This window comes from Chenopodium quinoa, unplaced genomic scaffold (genome assembly GCF_001683475.1).
Source record: "Chenopodium quinoa cultivar QQ74 unplaced genomic scaffold, ASM168347v1, whole genome shotgun sequence".
Classification (NCBI taxonomy): Eukaryota; Viridiplantae; Streptophyta; class Magnoliopsida; order Caryophyllales; family Amaranthaceae; genus Chenopodium; species Chenopodium quinoa.
In genome coordinates this window covers 6,093,903-6,107,118 of record NW_018742263.1, presented here as the reverse complement: position 1 = coordinate 6,107,118, position 13,216 = coordinate 6,093,903, and positions in this window count along the sequence as shown.

The following is a 13,216-nucleotide window of genomic DNA, read 5'->3' as shown; positions in this document are numbered from 1 at the left end:
GCGTAAAATTATTTGTAACATTTCCTTGCACACACAAACATGCACATAATAATAATAAAAGAAATGAAAAAAACATGATAAAAAAAATAAACTCATAATAGTATGTATATACAAAACGTGTCTAAAAAATGAGTCTAACTAAAAGGCAAAGTTCTATAAAAAATCAAAATGAATAATAAAAAGCACAGGAATAAGCTACGGCGCCGGGGGACGTATACCCATCATCGCATAAAACTCCGCCGTACGAGGAGTAACCCCTCCACCAGCTCAGCCTCCAGTCTCCGCGGGAGGAGGAAAGCTCAACACAGGACCTGTCCACTCAATATCAACCTAAGGCTGAGGCTGCGAAGGCTGCTGTGATGACGAGCCAACCTCGTACATCCCACCACCTCTAAGAGCCAAGGTAGCCTCTCCCTAGCCTACCAGCACAACATGTGCACCCTAAGATGAAGAGCCTGAGCCTTCTACCGCCTCGGTACGGGCAGCCTCAGAACGATCGCCCCTACCTCCCGAACCAGTGCGGCGACGTCTCGAGCTAGACCTCGCCGGATCCCTCCGCGCCTCAGTTCTCGTGCGGGTACGAGAAGGAATGGGTTGACCCTGCAAAAAAAATAAAATAAAATCAGAAACAGGCAAAATAGAAGCGGTAATACAAACATATGAAGGGAAGACTACCTCCTGAACGGCGTCGTCTCGGCGGCAGGTAGCCACGTTCCTCATCCGGACAAGCTTGCTCCGGAAGGCATCTATGCATCGTGCCATCGCCAAAACCACCTCGCGTGAGAACTGTCAAAGAAATAAGTTAGAAAACATGCATAACATGTATGGACAGAAGTTGCAAATAAACAAGCTTACTCAAGTCTGGTGGCGAGGAATCGACCGCTCCATAAAGCGCTCGTCCTCAGGAGCCGGAGGAAACATCTCCTCAATCGGCCCATATGTCCCCTGATAATGGATAGACATACGGGGTGGAACGAACTCAGCAACATCGTCCTGACAAGGAAAAACAAAATCAGTAAAGCATTACTTGGGGGCTACTTAACGAAAGATAAAAGCTGAAAATTGTACCGCCACATCCTCGGCAGGTGCAGGAACTGGAGCTAACAACGGCAATAGCTCCTCCCCATAGCATCGCCCAGGGATCGTGTAAGATCGCCAAGGGGTACCAACTCCCTCTGACATGCTCACCAACCTCGTGGCGTTAAATATGTGACGTGGGGGAGGAGTAGGAACGACAAAGGTGTCGGAGGAATGCTGAATAGCAACCCTCTCTCCAAGATATGCAGCCGCTCCATAGGTCCCTAAGAAATAGCGACGCTTATTAGAATACTGAGCCGCTAACCCAAGGAGTGCCAGGTCAACCCACGGTCGATACAACACCTCAGGCTCCTGCAATGAGCGTCAGTCAAGCAAGAATCTATCTAAGGCATCAAAAAATGTCAAATAAAAAAAGAATCACACCGAGATGATCCAATCTTAGACATAGGCAGTGGACATCCCCACACGGCGGCCCATGAAGCACTAACTGGAAGCCTGCGTGGCGACGGTCTCGCCGGCGCAGCTGAGGGGAAGTACTCGTAGAACCAGATCTACAAGAAACTAAAGTTATTAGTAAATGCTAACTTAAATGTAGATTTAAACTTTATAAGGAATAGGGTTTACCTCTACGACCCTCCAAAAGCCGGACAAGCAACATTCGACCCAAAGGATCGATGTCGACACAAGTCCCACAACGCTCGAATGAAATCAGCATAGGCCAAGCTGGCCCAATCTTAAGTCCCGATTTGGTGTAGATTGCGGACGACAAGAAGATAATAAAGCAGCGCCCTACTACCCTTGTCAGGAGAGAATGTCCCTGACAGCAAGATAAGTGCAAAGATGCGCACCCACTACTCTCGGGTGGTCGCACCATCATCGAAAGCCGCTGCTAGAGTCGAGCGGCGAATCCCCCTAGCACTAAACTGAGTCGACTCGACCTCAGCTCGAGCCCGAATAGCAATCGGACCCAACAGCTCCTCGACCTCAGGGGAAAAGACGTCGATCCCGCTGTCGAATGACAGTGGCACGGAGCTAAAATCCAGCCCTGTGATGAGACTGAAGTCGGTAGGAGTGACCATCATCTCACCCTAGGGAAAGTGGAAAGTGTTGGTGGTGTCCCAAAAGAACTCCACCAGAGCACGAACTACATGATGACCCCCGCTAGAGGCAACCATTGCCTCGGAGGTCTCGAACAGCGTAGTAAGCCCGCAAGACTCCCATAGAAGTCTCGTCTGATCGTCTCTGGCGATGTACATCTTGTACATATCGCCTAAGCCATCACAACCGGAACTATGATAGCGCGTCCACCCAACTGTGATGCCCCGTCTCACCGTCTCAGAAATGTGATGGACGGGGGAAAAGTACAATGTCCGCTCATCCCACTCGGGGAGTCGGCTAAGCGAAGTGGACGGTTCGACATCGTCCTCTACGGGCTCATGCTCCCGTCGAACGTCTCGGGACCGTGAATCAGAACCTCGCTGTCTAGCCATCCTACATTGTGCATAATTCTCATAAATTAAGGTTCTATAGTATCTAAGGTTCGCCTAGCCGCATGATACTATGTTCACAAAAAAACAGAGTACCTAGTACTAAAACAGAGCACAAATTCAAATTAAGCATAACGGCATTTTTCCAGCAATCAAACAATTTCTTGCAATACTATAGTAATTATTGTGACAAATTGGAAAAGAATTTCTAGCAAAAACTTCAAGAACAAGCCACATTGTATTCCCGACCTTAAGAGGTTCAACAATGGTGATTTGTTCATTTCTTCACCAAATTGAGTCAAACAAGTCTCAAATTACTCCCAAGGCAATATATAAACATAATCAAGCAATTTCATGGCATAAAATTTGACAAACAAAGAGAATTAAGCATTCTAAATTTCGAATTTTCAAGAAATTCGGGAATAAATAAACACAGAAATTCATTAAAATCAGTGTGAGTTTGAAGGAAACTTACATAGATCGGAAAATGGATGGAATAAGATTTGATTTGCAACAAATTTGAGCGAATTTGGTTGAGAAACGAGCAAGATTGGATCAAATGAAGTTCAAAGAATTTTCGAGCAAGAAACGCGAAGAGCAGCAGCGAAAAGGAAGAAGAGAAGGGTATTTAAGGAAAACCGGACTCTAGCGCTAAGCGTCAGACCTTAGCGTCAGTCGATAGGCTTTAGCGCCTGGTGCTAGCTCCAGAGTCTGGCGCTACAGCCAGATAAGTGGCGCTGACGATGTTTCAGCGGCGCCAAAATGTTCAGCCACTCAGTACGGTTGTTCTAACCTTATGCAATATGTTTTGGGTTCCTTTGTACGCCAGTTATCCCCACTAAGCAATTTGACACGGTTTTTAGTAATCGGCTTGATTACATAAAGTGATCGACCTTATGAAAGATCGTCTCACGTAGCTTAAAGAACCTAAGCATTGGCTCATCGCAAAAGGCACCGACATATTGGTTCATTCGCAAAAGGCACTGACATATTGGTTCATTCATTCATCAAAGGGCACCGACATACAGTTTTAAAAGCAATAAAAGCGCCAACGTACAGGCATAGCGGAAGCAAAGTTCAAGCGAGCTTTTTAAAGATCGACAAGCGGAGGTCTTTGGTAATTTCCTTTGGAAAATTATCGCAACAAATGAGGATAGCTTCAAGCAAGGATATCTTCGGCAGTGTTCCCTAGATTGTGGAGAGTTGTCACAAACAACTGAAGGTGATTTCAAGGAAGTTGTCTTCGATCGTGTTCCCTAAGATGTGGAAGATGGTCACAAAGCGGAAGAGGATCGTTTCAAGCAAAGCAATCTTCGATAGTGTTCCCTGGTTTATGGAATATTATCAAGGCGGAAATTGGAGGCAGTTACAAGCGTAGCGGTTTTCAAGCGGGATGGCATTCTCTAGCTTGCAGATATCGGCGTTGCAAGAGTGATTTAGGATCGCAGAACGTTATGAATCATTCTCCGTCCATATCGATACTTTGACTTTTGTTTTCGAAACATGCGTTTCTCCAAACTCAGTCAAAGTGGGGGCTTCTATAGACACCAATTTATATCTCCCCAAAACCAAACCCGGTGATGAGTACCTTTCACGTCGAATCATAATTGAATGAAGTGAAAGTGTGGAAAGTTTAGTGTTGCGGATAGTTTTAATTTCTTTTCTCTTCTCTCTGTTTTTGAAAACCTATTTTAAGAAAATATCCAATCCAATTTGGTTGGTCCATGATACGGGTCTAATAGTAGTGTAGTTGGATGGGGCTTGAAAAGAGCTTTCCAACGATATATTATAAGCCCAATTCCGATGAATATTGAGAAAGTTATGGCCAAATTACTGAACTGGGCCTGGTTTGAGCCTTATATGCGGCCCAATGATTTAGAGGAGGGTCTAATATGGATTTATCATTCCTAATGCAATCAGAAATGGTTTTAGTCTTCTAGAAGGTTCTTTTCATTCCTAATTTAATTAGCATTTATAAATTGACTTTTGTTGACTTTTTTAGAGTTTTAATCAAAATAAAAGAACGTTTTTAAGGAAAATACAATTTTATCCTCCTGTACAGCAATTTCTATCTGATTTTAAGAAAACGCGTCAAAAACTTAGTCAGCGCCAAACGCCAGCAGTAGCGCCTGACGCTACGCTTGGCGCCTGGCGCTAGCGTTAGCACCTGGCGCTAACGTCAGCGTCTAGCGCTAACCTTGTTTTACGCGTCAGAACTCTGTTTTGATTTTCTATCTTTTTGGCTGATTTTCTCTATAAATAGCTCCCTAAAACCCCCGTTTTCATTCACCAACTCTCATCAATATTTTCTTGATTACTCTCTTTCTCTCTTTTCTAAACTAGCTTTCTCTCAAATACAAAATTCCGCATTCATTAGATTTAGAAACACCTAGCCATATTTGAAGTTGCCTTCGCCCTAGACGTGAAAGGTTTAATTTCTGAGGGTTTGGTCCCAAATCTCTCTTTTAATTATTTAATTTAATTGTTTTGTTTATTATTTTCCTTGAAGTTACTAACGTGTGTATTTTGTTATTAGAAAGAGGTACGTGGCATCCAAGTAAGTACTTTAATGGTTTTTATTGATGTTATTATGTAGAAATTATGCTTAGATTGTTATTTTGATTCCTAGTATCATGTCTAGGGTAACTTTAACATCAAGTATGATTAAAAGTATGATGCCTTTTATTTTCTTCCTAATATTTATGATTGTTAGTATCATGTTAGGGTTAAAGCTTTGATTTTTATTGCTTAGTGACATGCTAGGATTTGTTATTAATCTTGTTAGTATCATGACTAGGATCTTGCTATTATTATGATTTAACATGATTATTTTTATTATTATTATTATTATTAATTGTGATGATTATTATTATGTTGCTTGATGATTATTTATTTTTATTGCTTGATCACACATTTTATGCATGTTTAAAGGGAATTTGTACTTGTAATCACGCTTATATAAGATAATTAATAATCTTATTTAGGTTTAATATGATTATAATTAAAGTGATCGTCAATAATAGATTTATTTGTGCATTAAATTCAACCAACATAGACAAACATGTTTAGGGTTAAACCTATTGATTGCATGTTAGTCAGAAAGCGCACATGAATACGATCAGAATAAAGTAGAGGCCTATTATTAGGGCAGGTTCAATCTCTTTTAGGTTGGATTTGTACCTTCATCCCCGAACTACCAGTCATGGTTCTAGACCTATTGGAGTTGACGATGTCTTGGATCGTTAAGGGGTGTAACCTTCACCTCGTGAACGGTTTACAAGTTCCTAAAACTTGTTGGCGACTCTTTTGCTCTATCTTCTTTCCCTTTGGACGCCACCGTACTTTAGTGTATGATCACAGTGGGGTTCAAGCTAGGGTTAGCGCTTGAATTATTCCTTACAGTAGGCTTAAAATTTAGAATTTGGTGGTATGCCTAAGTTGTGAAGCAAAGATTGGCTAAATCTCAACACCAAAACCATGTGGTCTCCAAACAAAAACTAACTAACACCCCCAAGCTTATTCAAAGCTATAACCACAATCATATACACAAAAAGCGTAAGACACTTCCCCCTAAGCTTGAAAATAGCATTGTCCTCAATGCTTAAAATAGGGAGAAACGTTTACATCAAAATGTTTTTGAACTTTTTCATGTTTCACTTTTTTCAATTTTTTTCCAAAGCTATATGAAATTGCTTTGCTTTTTTCCAACTTTTCAATTTTTCATTTTTACACTTTATTCATTGTCCTCGCCTCTTTTAACTATGGACGGCTTTTACACCTTTTCATTTGAATGTCCTTGTCATTTTTAACTTTGGACGACTTTTTCATTTATTCACTTTCCCTTATTCACAAGATATACAAAACACAATCTTGCTTACAAATAAGAACCAATATCCAAAGTCATATACCCAATCTCCAAGAACATGATCATTTGCTTCACAAAAACCAAAAATGGAACAAAAAGAAACAAAAGGCACAAAGTTTTAAAGATGTAGCTAGAAAAGAAGAGAAAAGGCTCAAATAGTTAGCAAGTAGGCAAATGTGAACCCAAGAACTAAAAATAAAGAAGATTAACCTAGAAAAGAAAAATTACCACCCTAAAAAGATGCATTTGTCCTCCCTAGATGGTTCAGTCTCATGTTTGAGAATTATGAGTTAAGATTCAATATTAGGTCCGCAATAGTCAAGGATCCATGCCGCTCATACAAGTAATTGAAGAAGGCTTGAAAACTACGAAACCTCACAAGGATGTGGCAAAAACTAACTAAAAGCTTAAAATTCACCAAAGGGAAACTATTGCGAGTTTTCAAAAATAAAAGAAACCAGTTTCAAGGTCCTAATTGTTCTAAACAACTACCTTGGCATGTTCTATCCTAGAGTCAACCAAAGATACTCTCAAACCGTGCAAACCATTGTTCTTAGAAAGAATGATAGCCAATGTGCAAGCCCAAGTGGTACTAAGTCCAAAGAAAAAGCAAATTATTAAGGGAGAAAAGCAATGCCTCAAAAACATTTTATTTTTATTTACAAAACTTTTTGATGATTTTAGTTTTTTTATTTGTTTGTTTTTCCTTTTTTTCTCTCACATTTCTTCTTTTTATTTTTTAATTTTTTTTCAAAGAACATGAAGGTTTTAAATCAAAACATATGAAAGCAAAATGCAAAAAGGAATGTAGAAGAAAATAAGAAAAAGGAAAACCATAAGAAAATAGAAAATGATTAAAAAGATATAAAATTAAAAATAGAAAAGCAATGGAGAAATAGAAATGCATCAAGGAAGGAAGCTAACACAAAAATCCCAATAAATAAACAAGTGAACATTCGGCCACAACGCCAATGTTCCCAAACACACTAAGGTGTTAAAAAGCAACCATCCTTGAACCGTTCAACTTCTCCTAATCTAAACATAAACTAAGCATTCAAGAAAAGAAAATAAAAGGAAGAAGATTAGAAGGATCTCACCGGGCGTCGAAGTTATGCTACATCAAACAAAGTGAAAGAGAACCTTAATAAAGCACCAATATCCAAAGCATAAGCGACGAAGCAAGGTGAGACAGAAACAGACTATATATAAAGAAAATTGTTAGTAACTTCAATGCAAAAGAAAAGAACGAAAACGTATGCAATTAAGGAAAAAGAAATTTATAGCAGCATTAGGAACAGGGTCAAGTAACGAAACCCGGAAACAAAATCATTAGATAGAAGTAGAGTCAGAAAATAAGACATCAAACAATCATCATCAGGAATCATAATCATAATGAAACAGAGATACATAGCAAACAATGATCAGCAAATCAAACAACAATACCAAGAACTGGACAGATAAATCATCAGAATTACATCATCATCATCATTAGAGAACCACGAGGTACACAGTGATCAATACCAGAAGCAAAAGAGACCAAGAGTGAAATACAAAAGCGAGGGGGGAAACAGTGAAGCACACAAACAACATAAATCACCCCCAAGCTCAAAATGAACTACTCCCCAACCTTTAAACCTAATAACACATAGGCAGTCTCACTCCGCACTATGGTAAGGGGTAGAATGAAAACTCCCCTCACTGGTCTCCACAACATGACTTAAGATAGTTATTTCACTTACCTCCACGGGGGCCTTTCCCCTTAACCTTCCCTCCCTCCTAACTCGATCAAGCGCAAAGTAGTGAGACCAATAATCTAAGACCAGCTCGCTCGACCTACCCCACCTACCGAAAGACTCAGAGTCCGGAAAAGGCATAGGGTTAGCGGGATCATATGTATAATCACATCCACTGGACGCTTATAATCGTAAGTGGCCGGGGTGGTGCCCATGATAGCACTAGGATGGATTTGAGGACCCTCCCAGTAGGGGTAATAAGGTCTAGGATCGACGGTAGGGTCAAAGGGTTCCCATTGAGGGATTTGTCCTTGTTGGACCAAGAGGTATGGGTAGTTCATGTAAGGGTCAATTTCCCCTCTCCTCACATGAGAATCATACATTTGATTAGCGTGGAAATCATAGCCAAGAGACGAATCCCGGCCCAAAGGCGTGGAACATAATACATTAGTAATGGAGTCTAGCTTAGCATGAATAGTAGATAAATCAAATGTAGAAGTAGAAGTAGAAGGAGGGATAGGATTACTTCCCCGTTCAACCGGGGGTAAAGCTTTGAAGTTCGTTGAGAGAGCATCATTGGAGGCGGTTCTTGTATGATTAGTCTTCCGCCAAAGAGAAGGGTCAATATTACACTTTGGAGGTCTCCAAGTCAAAGAGTCTTTCTTCATCTTGCGGTTAGTTGCCTCCTTGCTTGGAATCAAGAACCAATCCTTCACTCGGGATACCTTCCATATGAAAACATCACGCCTCTTGGTACAATCAATGAATTTTTTGTTTACAAGGGCGTAGACACTGAGGAAATCAAAAGGTGTCCTTTCTCGAGGGTCGACTATAGGAGGGAGTTCGCATAACAAATCCTTATAAGAGTCATTGAGGGAAAAAGAGAGGATAGAGATCATCCCTCCTATTTGGATGCTTCCCGAAAGGCTAAGCCCATCACGAATGTCTAAGAATCGATTGATCAAATGTTGTGCGAAATCTACAAGATCGATCTCATGCGACCCTTGGGCGGCTATCCATAGCCAACTAATCATCTCTCGGGAAATGGATCCAAAAGAATCCTTCAAGCAAAGGGTGTATGTGAGAAAACGGTTAAAGCACCTCATAGTTGGATGAACAATCAATGTGGACTTAGAAGTTTGAGGCTCATACTTCCCCTCATCGGAGATACGCCGCCACCATTGAAGCTCATCACATCCATTGTAACTTGTCATTTTACCGTTGGCCGGATAGACAATATAGTCTTCAGCAATGGCCCATGGAAACCGGTAGTAAGAACAAAGTTGTGACTTAGACAACCGATGATCGTTGCTGAATAGTTGAAAGGTCAAAGTTCTTTAGGAGTCACTACTTGTCTCTCAGACCACTTCAAGGGATGATAGAAATTCAAAGGTAACCCTAGCATAGGTAGGGGCGCTAAAATCCAAGAACTCTTAAGAACTGAGGTTTTTGGCTAGGTAGCGAACGTCATCATCAATTCCAAGTACCTTGGTTGTTGTTTGATCATAGAGTCTTATAGACTTGAGATTCCTTTTGGATAGTTGCTTGAAACAATACCGATGTAATTCCTTAGAGAATTCAATGTCGTATGTTTCTACAACCTCGGGAGGAGGTGGAACAACGTGCCTAGCTTTGCTTGAACTTGGTCTAGCCTGCTTCTTGTAGATGGAGGAGAGATCCATCTACGAGAAGCAAAGCAATTCATGAGCAATTCATTTACAATTATCATTATTGAAGAATATGCATAAGAAATTGCTCAAAAATCAAGCACAAATGTAATTCACTCAATAATGAAGCAAGAAATGGTCACACATGAACTATGCCATGAATATAGAAACATAAGTTTGAAGCAACTAGTCATGAGTTAAAGGTAAAATTGAACACAAAAGATCATATCATGAATCATTATGAGCAAATTAATCCCAAAACATTGAATTATCAGAAAAATAAAGCTATCATAAAGAATACCCATGAGAGAGAAAATGACCAACAATGGTAATTCAAGTATTCTTCAATTTAACATCCAATAACATCATTCAACAGAAAGTACAAGCAAAAAAAAAAACAACAATGGAGTTCTACCATGAAAGCAAAAACAAGGGTTTCAAGCTTTAAAAAGGAAGAAGAAGATGACTAGAAAGTGAGAAATTATACCTCAATGAAGCTTTCAATTACTTGCAAATTCCACAATTTGAAAGATATAGAACATTTAGAACACCCAAAGTCAAGTTCTAAGCACCAAAATAAAACCCTCAAAATTTGAATTTTAGCCCAAATTTTCGAATTTCAATTCAAAAAATTCTGATTTTTTTGTTGTTTTTGAAAAGATTTGTTTATGGTTTAACGTATTTGTGAATAAATTAAATTAAAAAGATGTATTTGTGTGAACTTGCAAAGGGATTAGAAAGAGAAAAGTGAATGGTGGAATAAGGGGGAATTGGGGGAGAGAAAATGGAGTGAAAAGGGGAGGGTTATGAGAAGAGGGGCATGAAAAAGGGATGCGTGCGCACCAGCCGCATCTGATGAGGGGGGTTGCTTTGCCTTAAGACGCACCAAAATAAGGCCAAAAGTTCAGACCCCCTTGGTGCGCGCGCGTAGGGAGGATGGTGCGTGCGCACTAGGAGGGTAATGAGGGGTTCAAAATTCGACCGATTTTCATCAAAATGAGCTTAAATTTCTGACCCCTTTGGTGCGCGTGCGCAACCTATGATGTGTGCGCACCAAACAAAGAATATGAGAGAAAAGTTTCCTCTTGAAAATACTCTCGTGCTTGCGTTCTCATCGGCGATAACGAGCGTCATGATTGAGTGCTTAAATACAACACAAAAATAGTTCAAAAATCACCCGATCATAAGTAAAAATTCATAAAAACTCAAACACGAGAGCATGTATCCCCAACAAACTCCTTCACCTAAGTTTAACCAAACCTCTTGAAACCTTGAATTAACACTGAAATTATTGGAAATCATCATCGATCCAATCTCATAGTACCTAAAATCAAGTAAACAAAGAAAAATAAGAAAAGTTCTCAAAAATAAAAGAAATATAGAGAGAATAGAAAAATAAAAAGAAAAAGGTTAGAAAACCGGGTTGCCTCCCAGGAAACGCTTGTTTAACGTCATAGCTCCACGTTCTTCACCTATTAGGGTATTTTTCGAAGAAGCAAAATATGAATAAGGCCAACAAAAGCACCATCGAAATACTTCTTGAGTCGATGGCCATTGACCTTAAACGAAGACGAAGAATACATCATTAAAACCTATACAACACCACTAGGAAAGACATTTTTAACCAAATAAGGACCGCTTCATCTTGACATCAGCTTCCCGGGAAACAACTTCATTTTTGAATTGTAGAGAAGAACTTTTTTACCAACACAAAACTCTTTATTCTCAATAAGACTGTCATGAGTCTCGTTGGAACGAGCTTTGTAAATGCTAGCACAATCGTAAGCATCGAGTCGAAGCTCTTCTAGCTCATGAAGATCTAACCACCTTTTCTCCCCCGCACTTGCCAAATCAAAGTTTATCTTCTTGATTGCCCGCAAAGTACGGTGTTCAAGTTCTACTGGGAGACGGTATGATTTGCCATAGACTAGGCGGTATGGAGTGGTACCTATAGGTGTCTTGAAAGCCTTTCTATAGGCCCAAAGAGCATCATTCAACTTATACCACCAATCCTTCCTATTTCGAGCAACCGTCTTTTCATGGATTAACTTGATTCGACGATTGGAAACCTCAACTTGGCCGCTTGTTTGAGGATGGTATGGAAGGCTCAATTGTTGATGAACTCCATGCTTTTGCAACATCTTTTGAAAGGCATTGTGAATAAAATAAGAACCATTATCGCTTATCACCGCCTTAGGTACACCAAAACTTGGAAAAATGATCTTCTTGAACAATTTCATTACCACCTTGTGGTCATTAGTTGGGGAAGCAATGGCCTCTACCTATTTAAACACGTTATCCATCTCCACAAGAATATATTGATTTCCAAAGGACAAAGGAAACAGTCCCATGAAATCAATTCCCCACACATCAAACACTTCCAACTCAAGTATAGGTTGTTGAGGCATCTCATTTAGTTTGGAGATATTCCCAACTCGTTGACAACGGTCGCATGTCTTAACAAAACCCCATGAATTCTTTAAGAGATGTGGCCACCATAAACCACTTTGAAGAATCTTAGTGGTGGGTTTAGAAACACCCATATGGCCACCACTACACTAGTAGAAAATAGGAAATCCCCATCGGTTCAAAACCCCCCTATGTCATCGATTTTAAACCGCTGGGCATTTGGGGGGTGGAAATATTTGATTGAAAAGCCATCGGTTCAAAACCGGTGGCAAAATTAAGTATTGCCACCAGTTAAGCTGTGGCAATAACCCTTCCAGCTTTATTTGTTTTTTGGTATTATATATAAATGCCACCGGTTAACCGGTGGCAATGTACATGTAAATATTTTTTTTTTGGTTTTGTTTTTTCCACTTGAAATATAATCCAACAATTCAATGTAAGAAACACAACATTGAAATCAACCAAAATATAATCCAAAATATTATTATCATTAAATTGTTATTGTACAATACAAAAATTACAAAAAATAAAATTACAACATAAAAATAAATTAATAAATAAATAAAATTACAACATCAAAATAAAAAAAAATATATTAACTTCTAAAAGAATATTCCAAAATCAACATCTTGATTTTTTTTTTTGACACAAAGATCCTGATTCTTCGTGGAGTCATAATCTAATACCTGCATCAATTAAAACACCAAATTTTTTTTTGGAAATTAAAGTTTTATTAATAACCAAAGAACATGCTACAAGAGCAGTACAGTACAAACCATCCAACAAAACACCAGCACCCTAAAAAACAAATCCTGAGCACAGGACAACACTAAGAGCCTACACTAGCCATCTCCTCATATCTTCATTACAATTACAAGCTACATTAAACATGATTCTTCTAATAATAGTATCTTTTGCTTCTGAATTACTCTTAAACACTTTGGCATTCCTCTGCAGCCACACTTGATACACAGTCTCAGCAAAACATATTGTGTATAACTTAGCTTGGAATGTCCT